Raw genomic sequence first — 23177 nt, 5'->3', positions numbered from 1 at the left:
TGGGCACTTTTTGCTGTGAGGTGTCGGGACACTTCCCAAGGTGTCCGGACACCTGTCCGGACACCCGTCCGGACGCTTTCTTCACAAATTGAGGCAGAGGCTTCAAAGTTGATGGACGCATGAAGTGTCCGGACACCCGTCCGGACACCTACGGCGAATCTGCAATTTTCTGCACCGAAATTTCAAGGGCACTTAGGGTAAATCATGTATGTAACCAATGGGAAACGATTTTATAAGGGTAGTTAGGTATTTTCTATTGTAAAAAGAGAAGAAAACCCTAAAATTGGGTCTTCCTTCACACAATTCATCTCCTCCAACTTCTTGCCTCCATTGTTTTTCTCTCTCTTTCTCTCTCTAGGATTTTACTTAGTTCTTGTGATCTTGTTTGTAAACATTGGTTTTCATCTATAAAATTGATGTTTATTCTCATTATAATGAGTGGCTAAGTTCTCTTTCTAGTTTCTAGTCCCGAACGGTGGGTGCAAGGTTTCGATTACTCAAGGTATGCTCAAAGAATCGTAGCTTCGATTTCTCTCTTTTAATTTCGTGATAGTTGTGTGATTGGATCTATGGGAATGACATATTTGATTGTATTCTTGGATTGTATAGTCTAGGGATTGCATCTAATGTGTTCGATTGAGAATTGTTAAACCCATTGCATGATTTCCTTAATTAATTGAGTTTTTCATTGCATAGCTATTAATTATGTGTATTGATGATGGGGTTTTGGGTTAATTTAGGAATGTGCATGGGAGAGTTATGGTTAATTGATCTTTGAGTGTGAAACTAGGGTGTTAGCCAAGCCGAGCCCCAAGGGGGAACATTAATCCATAATATTAGGTGTTTATCCCTTTGCGTTCATCGTAGATTAAGAGACCCGATGGCCTACATGCATGAATTGAAGTCTTATATCCCAATTCTCTTTGCATATGCATGATTGATAGTATCACACAATGCATTGTGTATGGTTGTGTGTGTTTGCAATGATACCTTGAGTATGAGAACCGAGTAGCCACCGGGACGGACTAGAGACTAGGTTTTTTTAATTAATTGTTTTAAATCCACTTTGTGCTCACTTTGATTACAAAATCGCTTATGCTACCGAGTCATTCGGCCCATTTCTTTTACTTGCTTTTATTTGATATTCATTGTGTTTATTAGTGTTAGCTAGTCATTTGCATATCATTCACTTCAAATTTGCATTGCTTCCTCGTGGATCGATACCGGACTCACCGGTTTATTACTTGACGATACCCTACACTTGGGGTAAGTACACACACACACTTAGGTGTCGGTCAAGTTTTTGGCGCCGTTGCCGGGGAAGCGGATGTCAAAGAAGGAGCTGGGTGGCTTGTAGATGCTAGCTCTATGCTATTAAACACCATCAAATAAGGAAGGAGCACGGTCACGCTTCAAGGGTAACTTCGTTCCTCCCTTTTACTTGCTTTCTAGTGTAGTTGATTTAGTGTAGTTGCTGAAAAAGAGCGGAAAAAAAAAAAATTTGTGAGGAGAACTTGGCGGATGGGGCTAACTTAGATTCCTGTGGGCGATGGATGCCACCTTGTTTGCTGCTTGGTAGTGATACGTTGTTTGAGAGAGCTTTGCGCATTTTTCTTTCTATCACTACTTGCTACATCTTGGTGTGTTATTGTTCCTACGGTTGATCGTTGTTCTATTCCTATATTTGCTCTTGTTCTTGGTTGTTCATTAATTGAAAAAAAAAATTAAAAAAAAAAAAAAATCTTGTGTTGCTTGACGTGGTTGATCGCTACTTTCGTGTGCTACTTGCTATTGTTCCTTGCCATCATGTCTCATCTTAGAGATAGTGTTAGTGGGCATGGGTCTAATAGAGATGGGAGAGGTGGTGACATAAATGCGAGTGATGCAGGGAGTGTACGTGGGGGTGATATCAATCTCGATGTATTGCGTCGTCTTTTGCAACGTGTGAACATTGATGAATTGATGAATCCGGCACAAGGGCAAGATGCCCAAAATGTGCCAAATGCCCAAAATGTGCCAAATGCCCAAAATTTACCAAATGTTCAAGTTGAGCATGCTTTGCAAAATGCACCTCAACCACTTCAACAAGACGACATGGCACAAATCGCCCCACAAAATGTCTACCAACCTCCCAATATGCCTCCCGCATATCATATACCTCCCCCATACAATTATGTGCATCCCATGTATTATCCAATGCCACAAGTGCCACAATATGCTCCCTTCGGACAAAATTTACATGCACCTCCTCCTGTGGAGTACATTCATGCCCAAGAGCATCGCACTTTGAGGGAGCTTACGCATCCCGCAAGGCAAACTCAACCTTCTTGCATCATCATGCCACCGAACCAACAAAATGTGAGCCTTAAACCATCCATGTTCCAAATGATTCCCAAATTCCATGGAATGGAATCGGAACGACCCTATTCACATGTGCGTGATTTTGAATCGGTGTGTACTACTTTTGGTGATGTTACATGCACACAAGAAATTTTGAGACTCAAACTTTTTCCATTCTCTTTGAAGGATCATGCAAAACAATGGTTTGAGAACTTGCGCCCCCAATCCATTGCGACTTGGGCGGCAATGCAAGAAGAATTTCTCAACAAATATTTTCCTTCCCACCGTACCATTTCTTATCAAACACAAATCATGAATTTTCATTGCAAAGAACATGAAACTTTCTTCCAAGCTTGGGAGAGGTTTAAAGATTTGTTGTTTATGTGTCCTCACCATGGATTTCAAAAATTTCAAATTGTGAATTTCTTCCACAAATCTTTGACTCCATCTTTGAAGAAATTGGTTTCCACTATGACTCAAGGTGACTTTTTGAATAGGGATGCCAATGAAGCATTTACTTTCTTTGATGGGTTGGCGGAGGAATCCCGATCTTGGGAAGCTCCTCCCTTAACCCGACATGAGGTTGTGCCAAACTCTAGTGGCAAGTTTGTGTTGAATGAAAATGATGATGTGCATGCTAAACTTGCTTTGTTGTCCAAGAAATTGGAGTCCTTAGAGTCACAAAAGGCCCCTATAAATGCAGTTGGTGTTGATGAACAAGTTGCTTGTACTTTGTGTGAAAGTAGGGATCATAGGACGGATGAGTGTAATGCCTTACCGGCTTGTAAGGAAGTCCTATTTGGGCAAGGTTACAATGGGAACAATTCTCAGAACTTAAGGAAGCCCTACCCTACCAATCACCAAGGCAACAATTCGTACAATGAGAATTACCCTTGGAGGAATCATCCAAACTTTGGGTGGAGGAATGATGGGAATGTTCAATCCCAATCACTCCCCAATCCACCCCAACAACAATTGCCTCCTCCAAGTGTTGCACAACCACCTCCACAACCTTACATTCCACCTCCTAAGAGGTCTCTTGAAGACACTCTTAACATTTTCATGCAAGCTCAAATAGGGGAGAATCAAAAGGCCACCAAATTCCAAGAACAGACCAATAGGGCCATTGAGGATATTAAGAGTCAAATCACTAAGGTCACCCAGGCTCTCACCACATATGAGAAGGGTAAATTCCCAGCTCAACCATACCCCAATCCATCCAAACAAGCCAATTTGCTAGAATCTACTAGTGGGGGGGTGAGTGGACATGAACAAGCCCAATCCATCCTCACTTTGAGGAATGGACGCATTGTGGATAGACCCATACCAAATGAGAATGTTGATCAAAGTGATGATGTGCAGAATTTTGGTGATAGAGTGGGAAAAAAGGACAAAGGAAATAGTGGAAAGGAAGAGAGTTTGGAGAAATTTGTGCAGGGAAATGATTCACTAGGTGCAAGTGTTCGGACACCTATTTTGGATTGTCCGGACACTTCATCCAGAAATTCAAAAAAATGTGAGAAAATACCAAGAGGAGAAGAGGAGAGTGAGGGGCAATCACATAGGACAAGGGTAGACACATCTAAGGATAGAGAGTGTATCCCAAGGCCACCATTTCCTCACCGCTTAGGGAAGAAAACCAATGAGGCTCTACACAAAGAGATGTTTGAACTTTTCAAACAAGTGAAAGTGAACATACCTCTTTTAGATGCCATCAAACAAGTTCCCTCGTACGCAAAGTTCCTCAAGGATTTGTGTACCGTGAAACGCAAATTGAATGTGAAGGAGAAGGCTTTTCTTACGGAGCAAGCAAGCTCCATCTTACAAGCCACCACTCCACCTAAATATAAGGATCCCGGTTGCCCTACCATTCCAATAGTCATAGGGAACCATAGGATTGAACAAGCATTGTTGGATTTAGGTGCTAGTGTTAATCTCCTTCCATACTCGGTCTATCAACAATTGGGGTTAGGTGAGCTTAAGCCTACAAGAATTACCTTGCAACTAGCCGATAGATCCGTCAAGATTCCTAGAGGAATAGTTGAAGATGTGCTAGTTCAAGTGGATGAATTCTATTTCCCGGTTGACTTTGTGGTTTTAGATACTCAACCCCTCCCTAGCTTTAGCAAACCAATCTCAGTCCTTCTAGGTAGACCCTTTCTAGCAACTTCAAATGCTTTGATCAATTGTAGGAATGGTGTCATGGTGCTATCTTTTGGGAATATGACAGCGGAGATGAACATCTTTAATGTGTCTAAGCAAATGGGAGAGTTTGAAGACATTAGGGAAGTAGATTGGATCCATTCATATGTTGAGGAGAACTTAGAGAAAACTCTTGCTAGGGATTCGGTGGAATGTGTGCTAGCTTCGAGTGAAAAAGGTAGTCAATTTTTAGTTGAGGAAGAGGAAATTAATGAGATTTTGGAGTCTTTAGCTATCCATAGCATAGGACGATTCAACCCACCCATTGAGGAATTAGAACCTTCCAAGACTAAGCTTGAATCATCTTTAGAGCAGCCACCAACACCGGAAAGGAAACCCTTACCAAGTGAGCTGAAATATGTGTTTTTGGGAGAAAATGAGTCATACCCTGTTGTGATATCTTCCCTACTTACTTCTTCCCAAGAAGAGAAACTTGTCCAAGTGTTGCAAAGGTATAGAAGGGCAATAGGTTGGACAATTGCTGATTTGAAGGGTATTAGTCCTTTGGTTTGTACTCATAGGATTTACATGGAAGAGGAAGCTAAGCCCATTAGACAAATGCAAAGACGTTTAAATCCGAACATGAAGGAGGTAGTTAGGGGGGAGGTACTAAAATTGCTTGACGCGGGGATCATTTATCCCATTGCGGATTCCAAATGGGTATCTCCTACCCAAGTGGTCCCCAAAAAGTCCGGAGTTACGGTAGTTATGAATGACAAGAACGAATTGGTGCCCACTCGAATTCAAACCGGGTGGCGTATGTGTATTGACTACCGTAGACTCAATATGGTTACTAGAAAGGACCATTTTCCCTTACCCTTCCTTGACCAAGTCCTTGAGAGAGTAGCGGGTCGAGCCTATTATTGCTTCCTTGATGGGTATTCTGGATATAATCAAATAGAGATTGCCTTAGAAGACCAAGACAAGACCACATTCACATGTCCATTCGGAACTTTTGCTTATAGACGCATGCCTTTTGGGTTATGCAATGCTCCGGCTACCTTTCAAAGGTGCATGATGAGTATCTTTAGTGACATGGTTGAGAAGATTGTGGAGGTCTTTATGGACGATTTCTCGGTTTACGGAGATACCTATGACCAATGCCTTGCTAATTTGGCATGTGTGTTAAAAAGATGTGAGGAGAGCCAATTGGTTCTCAATTGGGAAAAGTGTCATTTCATGGTGACACATGGAATTGTATTGGGACACATTGTGTCATCCAAAGGGATAGAGGTTGACAAGGCAAAAATTGAATTAATTCAAAAGTTACCTCCCCCTACATGTGTTAAAGATGTGAGATCTTTTTTGGGTCATGCGGGTTTCTATAGAAGGTTCATTAATTCTTTTAGTTCCATTGCCAAACCTTTAAGTAACTTGCTTGCTCAAGATGTCTCTTTTGAATGGACACCACAATGTCAACAAGCCTTTGATGATTTGAAAGGTGCCCTAACCACCGCACCCATTATGCAAACTCCCGATTGGAGTATGCCCTTTGAACTCATGTGTGATGCAAGTGATGTGGCGGTTGGGGCGGTCCTAGGACAAAGAAGAGAAAAGAATGCTCATGTTATATACTATGCTAGTAAGACTTTGAATGATGCTCAAGTGAATTATACCACCACCGAAAAGGAATTACTAGCTATAGTCTTTGCTTTGGACAAGTTTAGGTCCTATTTGGTTGGCTCGAAAATCATCATCTTTACCGATCATGCAGCTTTGAAGTATCTACTTTCAAAAGCTGATGCCAAGCCTAGGTTGTTAAGATGGATTCTCTTACTTCAAGAATTTGACCTTGAAATTAAAGATAAGAAAGGAGTGGAGAATGTAGTAGCCGACCATCTCTCTCGACTTCCCGGACAAAATTTGATTTCACATGGCCTACCCATCAATGAGCATTTCCCGGATGAACAACTCCTCCTCACTAATGCCATCTCTTCTAAATTGACTCCATGGTATGCGGACATTGCCAACTTTTTGGTGACCGGAAACATGCCATCTCATTGGAGTACGATTGATAGATCCAAATTTCTTCGCAATGTGCGAAACTTCTTTTGGGATGACCCATATTTGTTCAAGTATTGTTCTGATCAAGTGATTAGGAGGTGCATTCCCGATAATGAATTTGAAAGTGTCATGGCCTTTTGCCATAAATATGCTTGTGGAGGCCATTTTTCCTCCAAAAAGACCGCAGCCAAAATTCTTCAAAGTGGCTTATATTGGCCTTCTTTGCACAAAGATGTCCATGCTTATTGCCTATCTTGTGACAATTGCCAAAGGCTAGGTAATTTAGGAAAACGTGAGATGATGCCCCTCCAACCTATTAACATTTTGGAAATTTTCGATTGTTGGGCCATTGACTTCATGGGACCCTTCCCTAATTCATTTGGTTATTTGTATATCTTGGTTGGTGTGGATTATGTGTCCAAATGGGTAGAAGCCATCCCTTCTCGAACAAATGATCACCAAGTTGTGATAAAATTTTTAAAAGAAAACATTTTCTCAAGATTTGGGATGCCTCGAGCCATCATAAGTGATGGTGGGTCTCACTTTTGCAATGCCCCGGTTAGAACTTTGATGAAACGATATGGCATTTTGCACAAAGTTGGCACCCCATATCATCCACAAACAAGTGGCCAAGCGGAATTGGCAAATAGGGAGATTAAACGTATTCTTGAAAAAACGGTTGGTCCCAATAGAAAAGATTGGTCTTCAAAATTGATTGATGCTTTGTGGGCTTACCGTACTGCGTATAAGACTGCCCTTGGAATGTCTCCTTATAGACTTGTCTATGGCAAGGCTTGCCACTTGCCGGTGGAATTGGAGCACAAGGCCTATTGGGCCATTCGCACTTTGAATGACTCCACCGATCAAGTTGGGGGGCATCGCAAACTCCAAATCCAAGAGATTGAGGAGTTGAGGAATGATGCTTTTGAAAATGCTAAAATTGCTAAGCTTAAAATGAAAAGATACCATGACAAGCACATTGTGAGGAAAGTTTTTCATGAGGGACAAAAGGTTCTTTTATACAACTCCCGGTTACACTTGTTTCCCGGGAAGTTACGTACCAAATGGACCGGACCTTTTATTATCCGTAAGGTTTCCCCATATGGAAGCATTGACATTGATGATCCTAGGAGTGGAAAACCTTTTAAGGTTAATGGCCAACGTTTGAAACCATACTTGGAAAATTTTAATGAATTGGCCGAAGAATGGGACCTTGTGGATCCCACTCCTTCCTAGTGTGCGTGAAAAAAGCTCTCTTTTAAATATGTAGTGTTAGATTATTTTTTTATTCATTCTTGGTGTGTTTTTGTATGTTCACAATGCATTTCACAATTTGTTCTTGCCTTGTTTTCCATTCTTGACATTGGGGACAATGTCTCATTTAAGTTGGGGGGTGAGGGAATTGTGAATCCATTGTGAAACTTGCTTTATTTTGGTGTGCTTTTGTGAATATCAAAAATTTGAAAAAAAAAAAAAAAAAAAAAGTCTTGTTGTGTCATGCTTGGATAGTGTGGTTGGTATTAACTTTTTCAGGACATGCTTCGTTTCTCATGATTCCAACCACTTTTGAAGAGTATGGTATGACTTCCTACCCTTTATCTTATTGTGTTGCGCTTTGTTGTTCATACATGCTAGATGGACTTTAGGAGGGGAAGGGTAGAGGCCTTTGGAATTCACTACCAATTTGAATGTTAATTTCTTATTCTTGTTCAAACGTGCAAGTGTAGAGTAGGTTTCTTGATTTCTTTTGTAAAGTTGATACATGCAATTGAGTGGAATAATTGTAATCAATCTTTCTTGGGATGATTGGGACCTAGTTGGATATAAACTTGTGTAGTTAAGCAGACATCTTGGCATTGAAGCATTTGTAGGACTGCGTTTTTGGATCCTTTTGTCTGAAAAATTACCTTTTTACCCTTCTCATTCCTTTGAGCCATTCTTCGTTGATACACATTGGGTTTCGGGTGATGTTTTTCATTGATATTCATTTGACATCTTATGAGCGTGTTCTTCAGTAGCTTTGCATCCATTACATTTGATTGCTGAGAAGTGTGATTTTTGTATTTTGCCGCTTGCCTGTGAACTTAGGATTGAATGATTCATTAGGTTGAGAGATTTGAGCCTAGCCTATTCATTTGTGAGTGATTATAAGCCTAAATTTCTTTAAGCCTTTTTAGTTCACTTACAAGCCTTGTGTGAACCACTTCCTTAAATATTTCCCACCTTTGGTTGCAAGGTTGAGTAGGAGCTTGAAAAATAAATCAGTAGTGATATTATCCCTCCTTATTACGAAAAAAAAATATGAGGGTTGTTGTAAAAAAAAAAAAAAAAAAAAAAAAAAAAAAGTGTATGCAATAAAGTTAATCCTTTGTGTGTAAAGGATGAGAAGTGTTTGAAATTGTGGTACAATGGAAGGGGTGACAACAATGAGAGTTTAGCTCACATGTTTGAACTTAACCTTGCAACTTGTTACCTAGATCCAAATTCTTCCTACCTTGTCCCATGACCACATTACAACCCATTTAACCTTTTGATGAATTTGATCCAAGGTAAGCAAGTAAGTTGGTGAATGCATTAATTGCTCTTGTAGGTGATTTCTTTCTCAAAGCTATGCCCATCCAAATTATCTTTTATAAGCACATACATTTAATTCAATTGTGTAAGTCATTCACTTAGCACAATGCTTTTATGTTTTTGTATACATTTGGGATTGGGAATTTATGAACACCAAAAGGGTCCATAACAAGGTTTTGCTTGTGTGAATATGTTGAGTTGTCTAGTTTGATTGCACATATATTTTTCATAGTATAAAATGTTCTTGGTCATTTTTAAGGGGATTGAGATTGATTTTCCAAAGATTTTGCATGTTTTTGACCAAGCAGGGGAATTAGGGGATTAGCTCTATTTCTTGCATGCGAGAATTTAAGAATCATTATGGTACTTTCAAAGTAATAGTGGATCCCTTGGCAAGTGTTTGTGGGTATCGCTCTGATAAGCCCTCACGAGACTACAACTCGTCCACTGGGGTGACCTAGGGGTTTAAAGGCTTGTTGCATGCGCTAAATGCAACCGTGATGCCTACGTCAGTGAGTTAGGATTTTATTTAGTAGATTTTAGTTTTAGGTAGTGGTTTCATTGCTAGGGACTAGCAACGTCTAAGTTGGGGGGTGTGATTGGACCTCTATTTTGAGGTTCTAATGTCCTTTAATTAGGATGTTCTAGCACTTAGTTAATGTATTTGATTGCATTTTAGCTTAATTTTACACTTACAAATGTTTCCCCTTGGTTTTGTAGGAATCGGACCTTGTTCGGGCAAGTTGGAGCACTTTTTGGGCACTTTTTGCTGTGAGGTGTCGGGACACTTCCCAAGGTGTCCGGACACCTGTCCGGACACCTGTCCGGACACCCGTCCGGACGCTTTCTTCACAAATTGAGGCAGAGGCTTCAAAGTTGATGGACGCATGAAGTGTCCGGACACCTACGGCGAATCTGCAATTTTCTGCACCGAAATTTCAAGGGCACTTAGGGTAAATCATGTATGTAACCAATGGGAAACGATTTTATAAGGGTAGTTAGGTATTTTCTATTGTAAAAAGAGAAGAAAACCCTAAAATTGGGTCTTCCTTCATACAATTCATCTCCTCCAACTTCTTGCCTCCATTGTTTTTCTCTCTCTTTCTCTCTCTAGGATTTTACTTAGTTCTTGTGATCTTGTTTGTAAACATTGGTTTTCATCTATAAAATTGATGTTTATTCTCATTATAATGAGTGGCTAAGTTCTCTTTCTAGTTTCTAGTCCCGAACGGTGGGTGCAAGGTTTCGATTACTCAAGGTATGCTCAAAGAATCGTAGCTTCGATTTCTCTCTTTTAATTTCGTGATAGTTGTGTGATTGGATCTATGGGAATGACATATTTGATTGTATTCTTGGATTGTATAGTCTAGGGATTGCATCTAATGTGTTCGATTGAGAATTGTTAAACCCATTGCATGATTTCCTTAATTAATTGAGTTTTTCATTGCATAGCTATTAATTATGTGTATTGATGATGGGGTTTTGGGTTAATTTAGGAATGTGCATGGGAGAGTTATGGTTAATTGATCTTTGAGTGTGAAACTAGGGTGTTAGCCAAGCCGAGCCCCAAGGGGGAACATTAATCCATAATATTAGGTGCTTATCCCTTTGCGTTCATCGTAGATTAAGAGACCCGATGGCCTACATGCATGAATTGAAGTCTTATATCCCAATTCTCTTTGCATATGCATGATTGATAGTATCACACAATGCATTGTGTATGGTTGTGTGTGTTTGCAATGATACCTTGAGTATGAGAACCGAGTAGCCACCGGGACGGACTAGAGACTAGGTTTTTTTAATTAATTGTTTTAAATCCACTTTGTGCTCACTTTGATTACAAAATCGCTTATGCTACCGAGTCATTCGGCCCATTTCTTTTACTTGCTTTTATTTGATATTCATTGTGTTTATTAGTGTTAGCTAGTCATTTGCATATCATTCACTTCAAATTTGCATTGCTTCCTCGTGGATCGATACCGGACTCACCGGTTTATTACTTGACGATACCCTACACTTGGGGTAAGTACACACACACACTTAGGTGTCGGTCAGTAAGTACCATTTTTTTGGCTAAAATCTGAATAATATCATACAGCTGATTTTTTTTTGTTCTTTACTGTGTCTGAAACGTTCATGGAGATTACATTGATCTTTGAAATGAAATTGGATTAGGATGGTTATATGAATCTCCATATAACCATTGATTATATTACTACTGTACTGGAGTCTTAATAGGAAATTTTTAATTAAGGTCCATGGGAAAGACTTCTTTTGGTTAATCTAACGATGTTTGATGACCTAAAAATATGTTGTCCCTCTAATACAAATAGATTTTGTACTTGATTCTTGACGTATCATCCCAGTTAAATGAAGGTGAATACTAATAGAAGACCACATTTCTCGCTTGCACTTCTTGTGATTTGACACTGGGAAGGGATCAAGGAATGTAGAATGCAAGACATTGATTGTTTGAGCTTTGCCAAATAACTTTACAAGCATTCTTGGATTATGAACATGAATGTGAGATTTTGAGTACTATCGGGAAGTGCGTAAATGCCATTTACAGAAACTAAGATCGCGCTTAATTTTTCTGAGTTAGCTCCACAAAATGCATGTGATCTTTCTAGGCAGCATATCTAATAAAGGGGTATTGGCCTGGAATGCAATGATCATGGGGCAAGTAGCTTAGGCTGTGTTGGGACTTAAGGGTCATATCCCATTGAGCTTGGTTTACCATGTGTTCTAAGACTTGATGAATAACATGATCTATCTTATGATCAACACACCACCATTTGTATGTTCAGGAGCTTGTCTTATGAGAAATAATGAAATGCAAAGAAAGGGAGTGGTAAAGTTTTTTTCCCCTGGATAAGTGAATAAAACTCATGATTAACACACCACCATTTGTACTTATGTATGCGATCACATTCTGTTACTGGCTTATAAGTTTGGATCTAAAGGGTCAAGAATTTAGGGCTGTCCATAACCGATCCGCAATCGAGGAACCGATACGAACCATGGTTATAGTTATTTCGGTTTGATTATTCGAACATATATGGTCCGGTTATGGATTCTAAATTATCATAACCAAATCAATTCGGACACTACGGTTTCAGCTAAAAATCGAATCGGAAACCAAATGGACCCATTAGAAAGATCACATTGTAGATGGTTCCAAATAGTTTTGCATCAGCAGCATTATCATCTTGACATGTTTTGCCAACACCAACAACATCATTCATTCTCATGAAAACTTAAGACATGCAAAGTCCAAATGGATTCAGCATCAGCAGCATTATCATCTTTGTTTCCTGCTAGTGTGTGATAGAGGACTCTACGTTTTAATATTTGGGCTGGGGCATTCAATCAAGGGAAGCAGAAAGATATGGATTTGATATATAATTTGTTAACAAAATGTAACCCAATCAATAATCATTGTGGTATGAAACTATTGCCCCACTACTTGGTATTGGTGGATTGGTGAGGCATTGCCCACTAATATTGTGTACAAATGGCACCACATTTATTTTAGCCCACTACAAAAGTTTCATACATGCATAGCTCATGATAGATATTGTCATTTCAAGAGTGCTAGCTAAGCCATAGTACATTCCATAAATTAACTTTGAAAAACTAACTTTCAATTTGATTTATCGTGAAGTCGCAAACTTCATCCGCGTCAGCTTGATGTGTTTGGGTCGTTTCAGCTTGGTATGATTATTGTATAAAATGCTTTTTTAAAAAGATAAATTTAATCCAAATGAGGCATAATTTATCATGAATTCGGAATCTTCATCCGCGTCAATTTGATGTGTTTGGGTCGTTTCAGCTTGGTGTGATTGTATAAAATGCTTCTTTCAAAAAGATAAATTTAATCTAAAGACATAAAGATTATACTGTTATGCAACCAAATCAATCTTTCTCCCTTAGATGCCTAAGAAGTTTTGGACTCTGATTCTGACTTGCAACATTTCATGGGGAAGAAACACAATCATTTTGTCATTTGAAACTAAGAGTATTATCATTGTCAAGAAAACTTGGGGAAAAATTCCAAAATGGAATCACATAGAGAGGACTCAAACATTTTTTGACCAAAAATTATTTGGGCATTTCAATTTCAATTTCAATATTAAATAGAGAATAAAAACAAACCGTCCTTCCATAACATGAAAAGACAGCTAGAAAGATATGCAACTATTGTTATAACATATTTGGTGGAATGGTGAGGAATGCCCACTAAAGACATGGTGTATTTAGTGTTAAATAATGACTCATATTAGAAGTATTACTTTATACCCATAAGATATAGAAAAGGGGAAGTTGTGCGAGAGGGGAGCGTAACATACCAGTTAAGACTAGTTGTTCATTACTGTCAGTATAGACCCCGTGAACATAGGTAAATTGCCAAACCACGCAAATCCTGTGTTCTTCTTCTATTTTCTCTTATTTTTTGATTGCTTCTCTATATTGTTCTAGTTTCTGTGATTGTTTGCGATGACCTGTTTTGCAACATTTAGAAGCTTAGTTAGGGGGACAAAGTTACATTAGGGCACAATAATAAAATTTGCATGGGTAAATACATTGATTTATATATTTTGTAGGGCAAGAAACTAATAAAAATATAATTGTATAGGCTTAATTATAAGGTATCTTTTTTTTTAAAAAAAAAGTATTGCCATTTTAAACATGATTTAACAAATGCCCCAAGATTTCAACGTATACTCTCCCAATCTTGTTATGGGAGTTCACGACAGTTTACCACAGTGCAAAGTTCTGCTTCAAGGCCGATGCCTGATTCTAAAAAAGAGTCATCTCTCTGCTCTGCTCTGCAACTTGTTGCAACCGCTATTGTATTGAGTTTTTTCTTTGTTGTTGATACAAGAGTTTTATTTTGTTATAATGTTTCTGGGAGAGAATCCTCTTATCTCTATCATGTAATTTGTGCTGGTTTCTTTTAATACAAGTTTTTTTTTCTTATTGTCAAAAAAAAAATTTTGAACGAAATAAACATTATAGAGAAATATAATTTTAGTTAGGATGAATTGAAGGAAACTCATTGTTTATCCTTTTTGTTTAGCAAAATAGATAATTCTAATTTGCTCTAGTTATAATAAAATTGTATCTTGGGATTTTCCTAGATTTCAATTTGTAGCACTTGTTGGCATCTTAGTGTTCCCTTTTGCATCCAAATAAGCACATTTAGATTCTTAACAAGGAATTAGGCAACAAGTTTCCAACGAGTCTTCATCCAAGATATATAATATTTTTTTCAAATATCGTAGAGAAGTATGTTTGCAGTTGGAATCGAATATTGGGCATACATATGCCTAACCCAGTCGATTGTCAACCAAGCCACCTCTTACCGACTCTCTTTCCTGTAAAAAAAAAAATTGATGGTAGTAATATTTATTATTATTATTATTCTTTTGTATATGAAGGTTGGTCAATATTTTCATTATTTCCTCACCACTAAACTTGAAGTTGATGGGTTCAATTCCAGCGGGCCCACTAAAAAGTCCACCACACTAGTAGATCTTGACGGGCCTCAAATTGGGCCTTTTGTGGAAACAGAATATTGCACGTACTACATTCTTTGTCGGCCCACACGAAATAGACATGACATGAGTGATAGGGAACAAATACTGATTCGACCTTGAAGGCCTAGACGCCCCGCCAATAAATTGAAAATAATAATAATGATAATAATAAAATAGGTCGCAATTGCATTACTAAATAGATAAATATCGTGATAATTCGACAAAATTATGAGATTATATTCTTAATTCTTGAGATTATATTCTCAATTTTTCGAGAAATAGAGAATCGAATGACCTTGCAAGTAGAAGATCACTCGCTCTCTTCTCCTCAAGCCCTAGTTTCTTTTCATAACTTTAAAGTGTGTCTCATTTTTGGTATATTTAAAAGTTGTGCGAATAATTAAGTACGTAGTTCTCAATGTTAAACTTATTAATCTATTTTTAAAGATAAATGTTAATTCTCAATTTACTTTTGTAATTTAAATCTCAATTAATAGAATTTTCATGCTATTATATATATACACTAACTTTTTTTAATAGCAAGAATACAATATTATATAAAGTATTTTGATCCCTTTTTCTCTATTTAGAAAAGAATGATCTTTTTATTTTTTTAAAAATTATTTATCATCTAAATTTGTCAATTGTAAAAAAAATAAAATATAATTAGCGTGGTGATAAAAATATTTAATATTCGAAAACAGCTTAATAAAATAACAAAAATGAAATAACATAAAAGAACTGAAAAGTATTAATGCAATGTATGCGAAAGTGGCAGACCATGAGTCGCTTTCACAGGCGATGGAGCAAACATGAAGTCTTCATGCTATTAAAAAAAAATTGTGTGTTCAATTGACTGCTCCAAGAAATGTGGAAAATAAAGTGGCGGGGAGAAAAGTACTTGTATTATGTACTTTCATGCATGAATATTTTTTTGTTGGAACTATTATATTATTTATTTTTGGATAAATATTTATATTTTCATGTATAAAATTGCTGAGTGATTGTCGACTATGTTCGAAAACGTTTTAGGGTGGCAAATATGGTTAGTTACATAACATGTGAATCTCTCTGAGACCAAATTCTATGGATTCGAAAGGTTTTGGGGTTGTTTCCATATGGAGCAATACATTTGTGACCATGTGTTGCGCTTTGACCCAACTTATTCTGTTGTTAGGTGAGAAACTTATTATGTGCGTGTGTACCTGATTGTCTGAGTTTAGACTCATATCGGATGTCCAAATGATATACTTGTATGGTATCGTTATTGGTTAAAAAAAACGTTATTTGAGTTTGCCAAATTGATGTACTTCGTCCAATGATGATTTGTTTGCTGTTTTGATCAAAGTGGAACACTACGTATCATTCAAAATTGGAACACAAATATGAATATATTCCATCCTCCCACTAGGACTAATCTTTAGGACAAATGGAAAATTGGTATTCTATAATTCAGCTGTCAAATCTTTAAGATCTATATTCGGATTCCATAATTTCCCCCTTTACTCTTTTTTTTTTCTTTTGGTAATTGAGAACAATACCATATAAGTTTGCTCCTTTGAAAATTTGAATTTGAGCCTAAACTACGGCCGTCAAGTCCGCGTGTATAAATGTTCCACCTGCCTACATGGTATATAAGTTGAGCCAAAACCTAACGCGTGCTCACAAAGATATTGTTCCTTGTGAAAATCAAACTCAGTATCTTTTGAGTTCATACGGTTTTATATGTCCTAAATGTTACAACTCTCGCTTTACAATTGCGAGCTTTCAAAGGAAGAAAAACACACAATCATTTTATCATTTGAAATTAAAAATCTTCACATATTTTGCCAACAATGGAAGAATACTTGTCATAAAAACTTAGTCAACTCGCAAATGAATTCAGCATGGCGGAAATATTTTTTTAAAATAAAAATAGGGAATTTTAATTTCCAAGTGGAAAATTATAACAAATGTCCTACCTAATATACACATAAGGGAGAAATTCATTCAAGACACGATTATATATATTGAACCCTATCTTATCCGATAAATTCCAAGTATGTGAATTCATTTGACTCATCACGATTATATTGAACCCTGTCTTATATGATAAACTCTGAACATGTGAACTCATTAGACTCATCGCACCAGATAATTACAGGATGATTGACTCATAGGGGTAGTTTCAAAAATCAATTGTGCATGAAAAAGCTTTGGGTTTCAGAATGTCCTATCAAGATACGAAGTGGCAGATACAAAGATATGGAAATTGACGTAATTGTTGAGAAAATGTTACCAATCATGTTGCCATGGACTATATATGCAACTATCTATCTATCTATTTCCATAGATTTTGGGTGGAATTCTGACCTATTTCCACTAACACATATTGAACCAATTATTTTATATCTATTAAATTAAAAGCATTCAATAATGTCCTTTGAGTACACTGCACAAGCCACATGGAACCACATTTAGCCACTACAAAATTTAATAAATAATAATCATGGATTGGGACTGGGACTGGGACTGGGACTGGCTCCATTCTCTTTTTCGAAGTAAAAAAAATAATATTTTGTGGTTGCGGGTTCTAGCCTAACTTATTCTATAATTAGACGGAAATTTTTTATATGTGTCGGTTTAATTGTCATAGTTTAGATTCGTATCGGATGTGAAAAGAATAAATTTGTATAGTTTCGTAATTTTTTGATGGATTTGCCCTTATACACTGCCTTTGTCTTTTTGACAATGTTTGTCATTACAAGAGGGCTGTTTTATATAATAATCTTGAAATGATTAGAAAATAAAAAAGATGATCAATAATATTCACTTTGATAGCTCCATCCATTATGGGGAAAAAGTTGGGAGGATAGTTGTAGCCACATACATATATACATACACTGCACAATGTCTATAAATATATTTATTGGCATTCTCCTTTAATTTAAGTCAGCACTTGTTAAGGATATGATATTGGGAGTCAAGAATATGTTATCATATCATATGTGGACTTGTCAATCAATATGGAGCGGCTTTTTTAGTATAAAATACAATATCCTCTCAATTATCATTTATTATTATTTTGGCATTAGGAGGAGAACCCTATCATTTGGTTAATTAGTGGCTATATATATAAAATATCATTGAGAAATTTGCTTCTCATTTGAATCGAACATTGGACACACAAGTGCCTAACCTAGCCGATTGCTAATCGAGCAATCCCTCGTCGGTAATTAGTGGCTACAATTGAAAAAGGAAAAGTTGCTTCTTTCAATAACTAGTTTTTTTTTTTTTTTTTCGTATCTTCAAAGCGTGTCTTGTTTAGGTAGGTATAAAATTTGTGCGAGTAATTAATTAGTTCTCAATATTAAACTTATTCATATATTTTTAAAGATAAAACTTCGTTCTCAATTTAGTTTTGTAATTTAAATCTCAATTAATATAATTTTTCATGCAATTACTTACATATAATAAATTCATCTTTTTATTGTCAAAATTACTTGCTATTTATCTATATAAGTACAAATTATTCATCGAGGTTGTATTTGACTTAATGGAAGACTACTATATTATAAATTTATAATATAAAGAATATTATAACGGTAATTTAATCCCTTTTTCTTTCGTTGTGAAATATATTCATTTTGCTTTTATAAATACATTGAAAAGAATTATTTATTATTTTAAAATTTGTAAATTGAAAAAATATATAAAATATAATTAGCATGATGATAAAAATATTTATTAATTAAAAAATCTTAATAAAATGAAATAGTAAATAACCAAAAAAGTGATGTGATGTACTAGTGGCGGACCAAGAGTCACTTTCACAGGCGATGGAACAAACATGAAATCGTCATGTTATTAAAAGAACAATTGTCTGTTCAGTTTGATTTCTCCAAAAAAAACTTGGAAAATAAAGTGACAGGGACAAAAGTACATAATGCATGTACTTTCATGCATGAATCTTCTTCTTTTTTTGCAACTATTATTATTATTGTTCGATGAATATTTAGATATTGTTATAATTTGACCCAGTTAACTTGATGTATTGTTTATGCTCTAGGTTTAACCTCGTGTGGCTCTATCGTTTAAAAAACGTCTCAAGTGTATCAAAAAAAAAGGGTTGAACTCATACTTAAAAATCACATTGTTGAAATGATCCTTTGCCTTAATCTCACAATATCTATCATAATACGAAGCAGCAAATAGAAAGATATGGAAATTGACGTCATTGTCGACTAAGAGTTTGCATTGCCGGATTTGGGGAGAATGGAAGGAAAGGAAGAGAATTGAAGGTAAAATCATTTTCTCCTTCATGTTTAGATAAATAAAAAAAAAATGAAGAAAAATTGATTTAATTTACTAATTTATTCTTCTTTTTATGTTAATATTATGTACGAGGGCAAAATAGATTCATACTTATAAATAACTTAATTAATAATCCATGCATTCCTTCCAAATGACCCCATTTTGACCGGAAGAAAGTATTTTAATAAAAATTTAATGAAATATTCTCCTCATTTCTCTTCAAATCTACCCCTTTTATTTTTTATAAACTATCGAAACAAGCAAATTAGAAAGAAACTCTATTTCCCTTCCATTCCCTTCCCTTCCTCCAAATTCTTCAATTCAAACACAAAATATGTTATCCAATCATGTTGCCATGCACTATGCAAACTATTGCTGCTATTTGCATATATATATATATATATATATATATATATATATATATATATATATATATATATATATATATATATATATATATATATATATATATGTATATTGGTGGATTTCTGACCTATGACCACCACTAACACATATTGCACCAATTATTCTATATATATTGTGAGTGTGTGTGTGTGTCAACATTATTCAATTATATCCTTTGAGTAAACGACACATGCCACCACATTTAGGCACTATAAAATTTAAAGAAGACTAATCATGCATGGCCTACATTTTCAGTCATTTGATTCCAGAGTGATGTGGAGTTTAGTACCCGCTAAAAGTATAGCGATTTCAAACCCAAATTATACTCGCAAGTGCACGAATCAATTGTAGTATAGAAGTGGCAAATACGAGTGTCGTACCCACAGGGACTGACTATTAAATATCTGCAATTCCAACTCTTGTAATTATCAATGGAAACAAAATAAATAAGGATTAACGCAAATAAACAAACACTAGGGATCCGAATTCACCAACTCTATTGTATTTAAATTATTTAGCCGACAATTATCATTTCATTCATGCATGTCAAAGATCAAGTCCCCTAATTTATGTAATAGTCATGGGCATTTGACTTACCACGTCTATTCCCAATTGCAACCATCCATGGGCATTTGGATTGGCTAGGACAATCAAGAATGCATTAGGATTTATGGTAACTTATGTAGCGATCACAAAGATCCTAGCATATGGCATTTATGTCTAGGTAACTCCGGTATTAATTGCAAGAAGCTGGTCTCAAATTGGACATGGGCATTTGCCTCAATTTGCATCATGGTAATCAAACCTAGATGGTAGCTAAGCATCAAGATTTAATTATCAATAAAGAATAGCTAATTAACACTTGATATAGCATAAATAAACTAATAATTAATCAAACCAAATTTATTTAGATACAATATAGTGGATTCATCATCACCCTAGTAAGAGGATTAGTTCCTCATACTAGATTTACACAACCAACAATTGATCTCATAAAATTCTAGAAAGAATATGTGAGAAAATTGTTGTAAAAGAGAAAATAAAACTCAAGAACTCACTCCTTGGTTTTTGTCCTCCTCTTGCCTCTTTCTCCCCTCCTTTAATGTTGTCTTGTATTCCTTCCTCTCCTTTTTCTCCCCTCCCTCCTTTCTCTAGCTCTCTATTTATAGGAAATTAGGAGCTATCCATCCATTGAGAATTTTCAAACCAAAAATGTTGAATGGCCAAATATGTCAAAGGAAGGGATGTCACCACCATTGAAAAATAGTGTTGCACATGACCAATTTGTACTATAAAAATGATGGTGATGCAGGGAATGATGTCAAGAGAGATATACATATATGTGTATGTATGTATAGGTGGAAATGGTAATGGTTTTGACAAATCATGTGGTGGGCTTTCAAATGATAATCAAAGAAATGGGTCAAGATGGTAGTGGACACAAGCAAATGGGCTCTTCACGAAATGTGCGAGCAAATGTTGAACATGGGTTGGTATGAATTGAGCTTGAAAATATAAAAACAAATATAAAGTGAGTGAGAATGATATTTGCATTTTAATGGTGTAATACTCACTTTAAGCCTTAATTATCTAACAAATGTCTTAATAATTCATTATTAAAAGTGTACATTTTTGGCACTTATCACAGAGCTTTGTCACCTGATGGCAATGGTCTCTGTTCAATAGAAAGTAATTAAGAAAGAAAGAAAGAAAAAGGGTTTTGTTGGAATTTTGAAAACTTAAATCGGTGCAAAATCAAATTTTGCATGACAGATTTTGTAATTTTGTCATTAATTTTCAAGGGTGCTATTTTATATAATCTTTTAAATGGTTAGAAAATAAAAATATGATCAATAAGCTCCATTTCAAATGATTAATCTCATTTTGTTGCAGAAGTTGGATAATTATAGCCACAGTTTTTTCCCCAAAGATTCTATGTAAAATATAAAAATTTATTAATTATAAAGATTTATATATGAAACCTAGATAGTTACGTACCATTCAGAAAATCTTAAAAATTTAATCGATAATGATTAAGAAATCTATTTTATAACACGAATTTTTAGTTCATTATTCAACAAACCATTATTGTAATTACATACAATTTTTTAACATAATTAGTTTTAAATAGATTATTTATTTATTTCTTATATATATGTATATTGTATAGTTACTCTCATAACACAAAAAGAAAAAAAAAATATCTTCACGTGACCTAACTGAATTTAACTGACTTATTATCATCCGAACCTTTATCCAAAAAATTTAGGATCAAAACTATATGAGTTTATGAGAAAATTAAAATGAATTCATTATGTTTATTTGTTTCCGCCATTCATTAATATTTAGGCCCCGTTTGGAGAAGCTTTTTTTGCAGCATTTATACTACTTGCTAGTATAAATGCTCCAAGCCATCCAAACACCTTTTTTCATGCACATAAATCGAGACAATTTCAGTATCATTTCTACTACTTTTTACAATGCTCCAAATTTGTAGCATTTGCATAGCATTTGCATGGTTCTTTACTATTTTGTCCCCATTAAATATTCATATTTCCATTCTAACCCTGAGTTTGTCAAATAAATAAATAATTAATTAACCATGAGCTTATTAAATAAATAAATAAAATTAAATAAAATTGATAATTGATTAATTAATTTATAATTTATTATTATTTTAATTAATTTAAATTCATTATATTAATTTTATGAATTAATTTGTATGTTTGGAAATAACGTATACAACTAAAATATATGCTACCCCTGCACGTAATTCATCCAATATACTACACAACATAAATGTTAATAGTAAAAGTTCAACCAAACACCTATCCAGCATTCAAGCAGCATATCTGCTACTAAAATTGTCCAGCATTTCTGCTATTTTACAAATGTTCTACCAAACTAGCCCTTAATATCATATTTTAAAAATAATATTTTTCATAAACAGTAATTTAAAAATAAAATAAAATAGCTAGGACAATTATAAATATACTTAAATATTTAAACATATCTAGATAAAATAAAAAAAATAAAAAAAGTACACTAATGTGTGTAGAAGTGGGAAACCAATTGGTCACTTTCACAAGCACAGGCGGGGAACAAACATGAAATCTTCCTGCAACAATACATAATAATCTATTTGACTTGAAAAATAAAGTGGAAGAGAGACATGCATCTTTTGTAATTTGAATTTAATTTATTTTTTTTAAACATGAGAGCCTGTAACGTCATAACGATTGACCTCCATGTGTAAATTAATGGATATAAAGATTTATAGTGATTCGGAGGTTCTCCTCCTACGTCCACTACCTAAGCTCACTAGCTTAGGACGTTTCAATCTGCTAAGGGAGATGGTTTTCCAAATTCACCACCCAAAACTTTTACAAACGTTCATAGATCACACCATCAACTAGGAATTTTCTAGATAATATATCCCAAAACTAATCATACTAGGGTTTAAACTCACCCAAGACTTTCGCAAAATCTCACAAAGGTTGGTTGTCGGCCAAGTCTTTACAAGTGTTTGGTTGGCTCACTCACTGTTTGCACTCAACAAACCTATAGGACAAACACTCAGACTTTTTACAATGTGAAACTCTCACAAAAAATAGAGAATTCCTAGTGCAAGAGGAGTTCACTGGTGGCAAGGATTTTCAAGAGAAATATGACTTGATTGACTTTGATTTATGATGAAGAACACTTGATCAGACACAAGTGCAAAATATATAGGCTCGGAGAAGAATGGTTGAAGATATTAGCTTGAATATATATTAATTGTATAGTAAAAAATTATTATAAAAAACGTGTGTAGCTTCT

At 35.5% G+C, this 23177-nt stretch overlaps 1 pseudogene; it reads right to left on the bottom strand.

The window, feature by feature from the left end:
* Positions 1-2641: 2641 nt before the first annotated feature.
* Positions 2642-2741, bottom strand: LOC120006750 (annotated as a pseudogene).
* Between the last annotated feature and the right edge of the window lie 20436 nt (positions 2742-23177).

Source organism: Tripterygium wilfordii, chromosome 9 (genome assembly GCF_013401445.1).
Source record: "Tripterygium wilfordii isolate XIE 37 chromosome 9, ASM1340144v1, whole genome shotgun sequence".
In the NCBI taxonomy this organism is placed as follows: domain Eukaryota; kingdom Viridiplantae; phylum Streptophyta; class Magnoliopsida; order Celastrales; family Celastraceae; genus Tripterygium; species Tripterygium wilfordii.
Note: the sequence above shows the minus strand (reverse complement) of the source record. Positions and strands in the feature narration are given on the sequence as shown.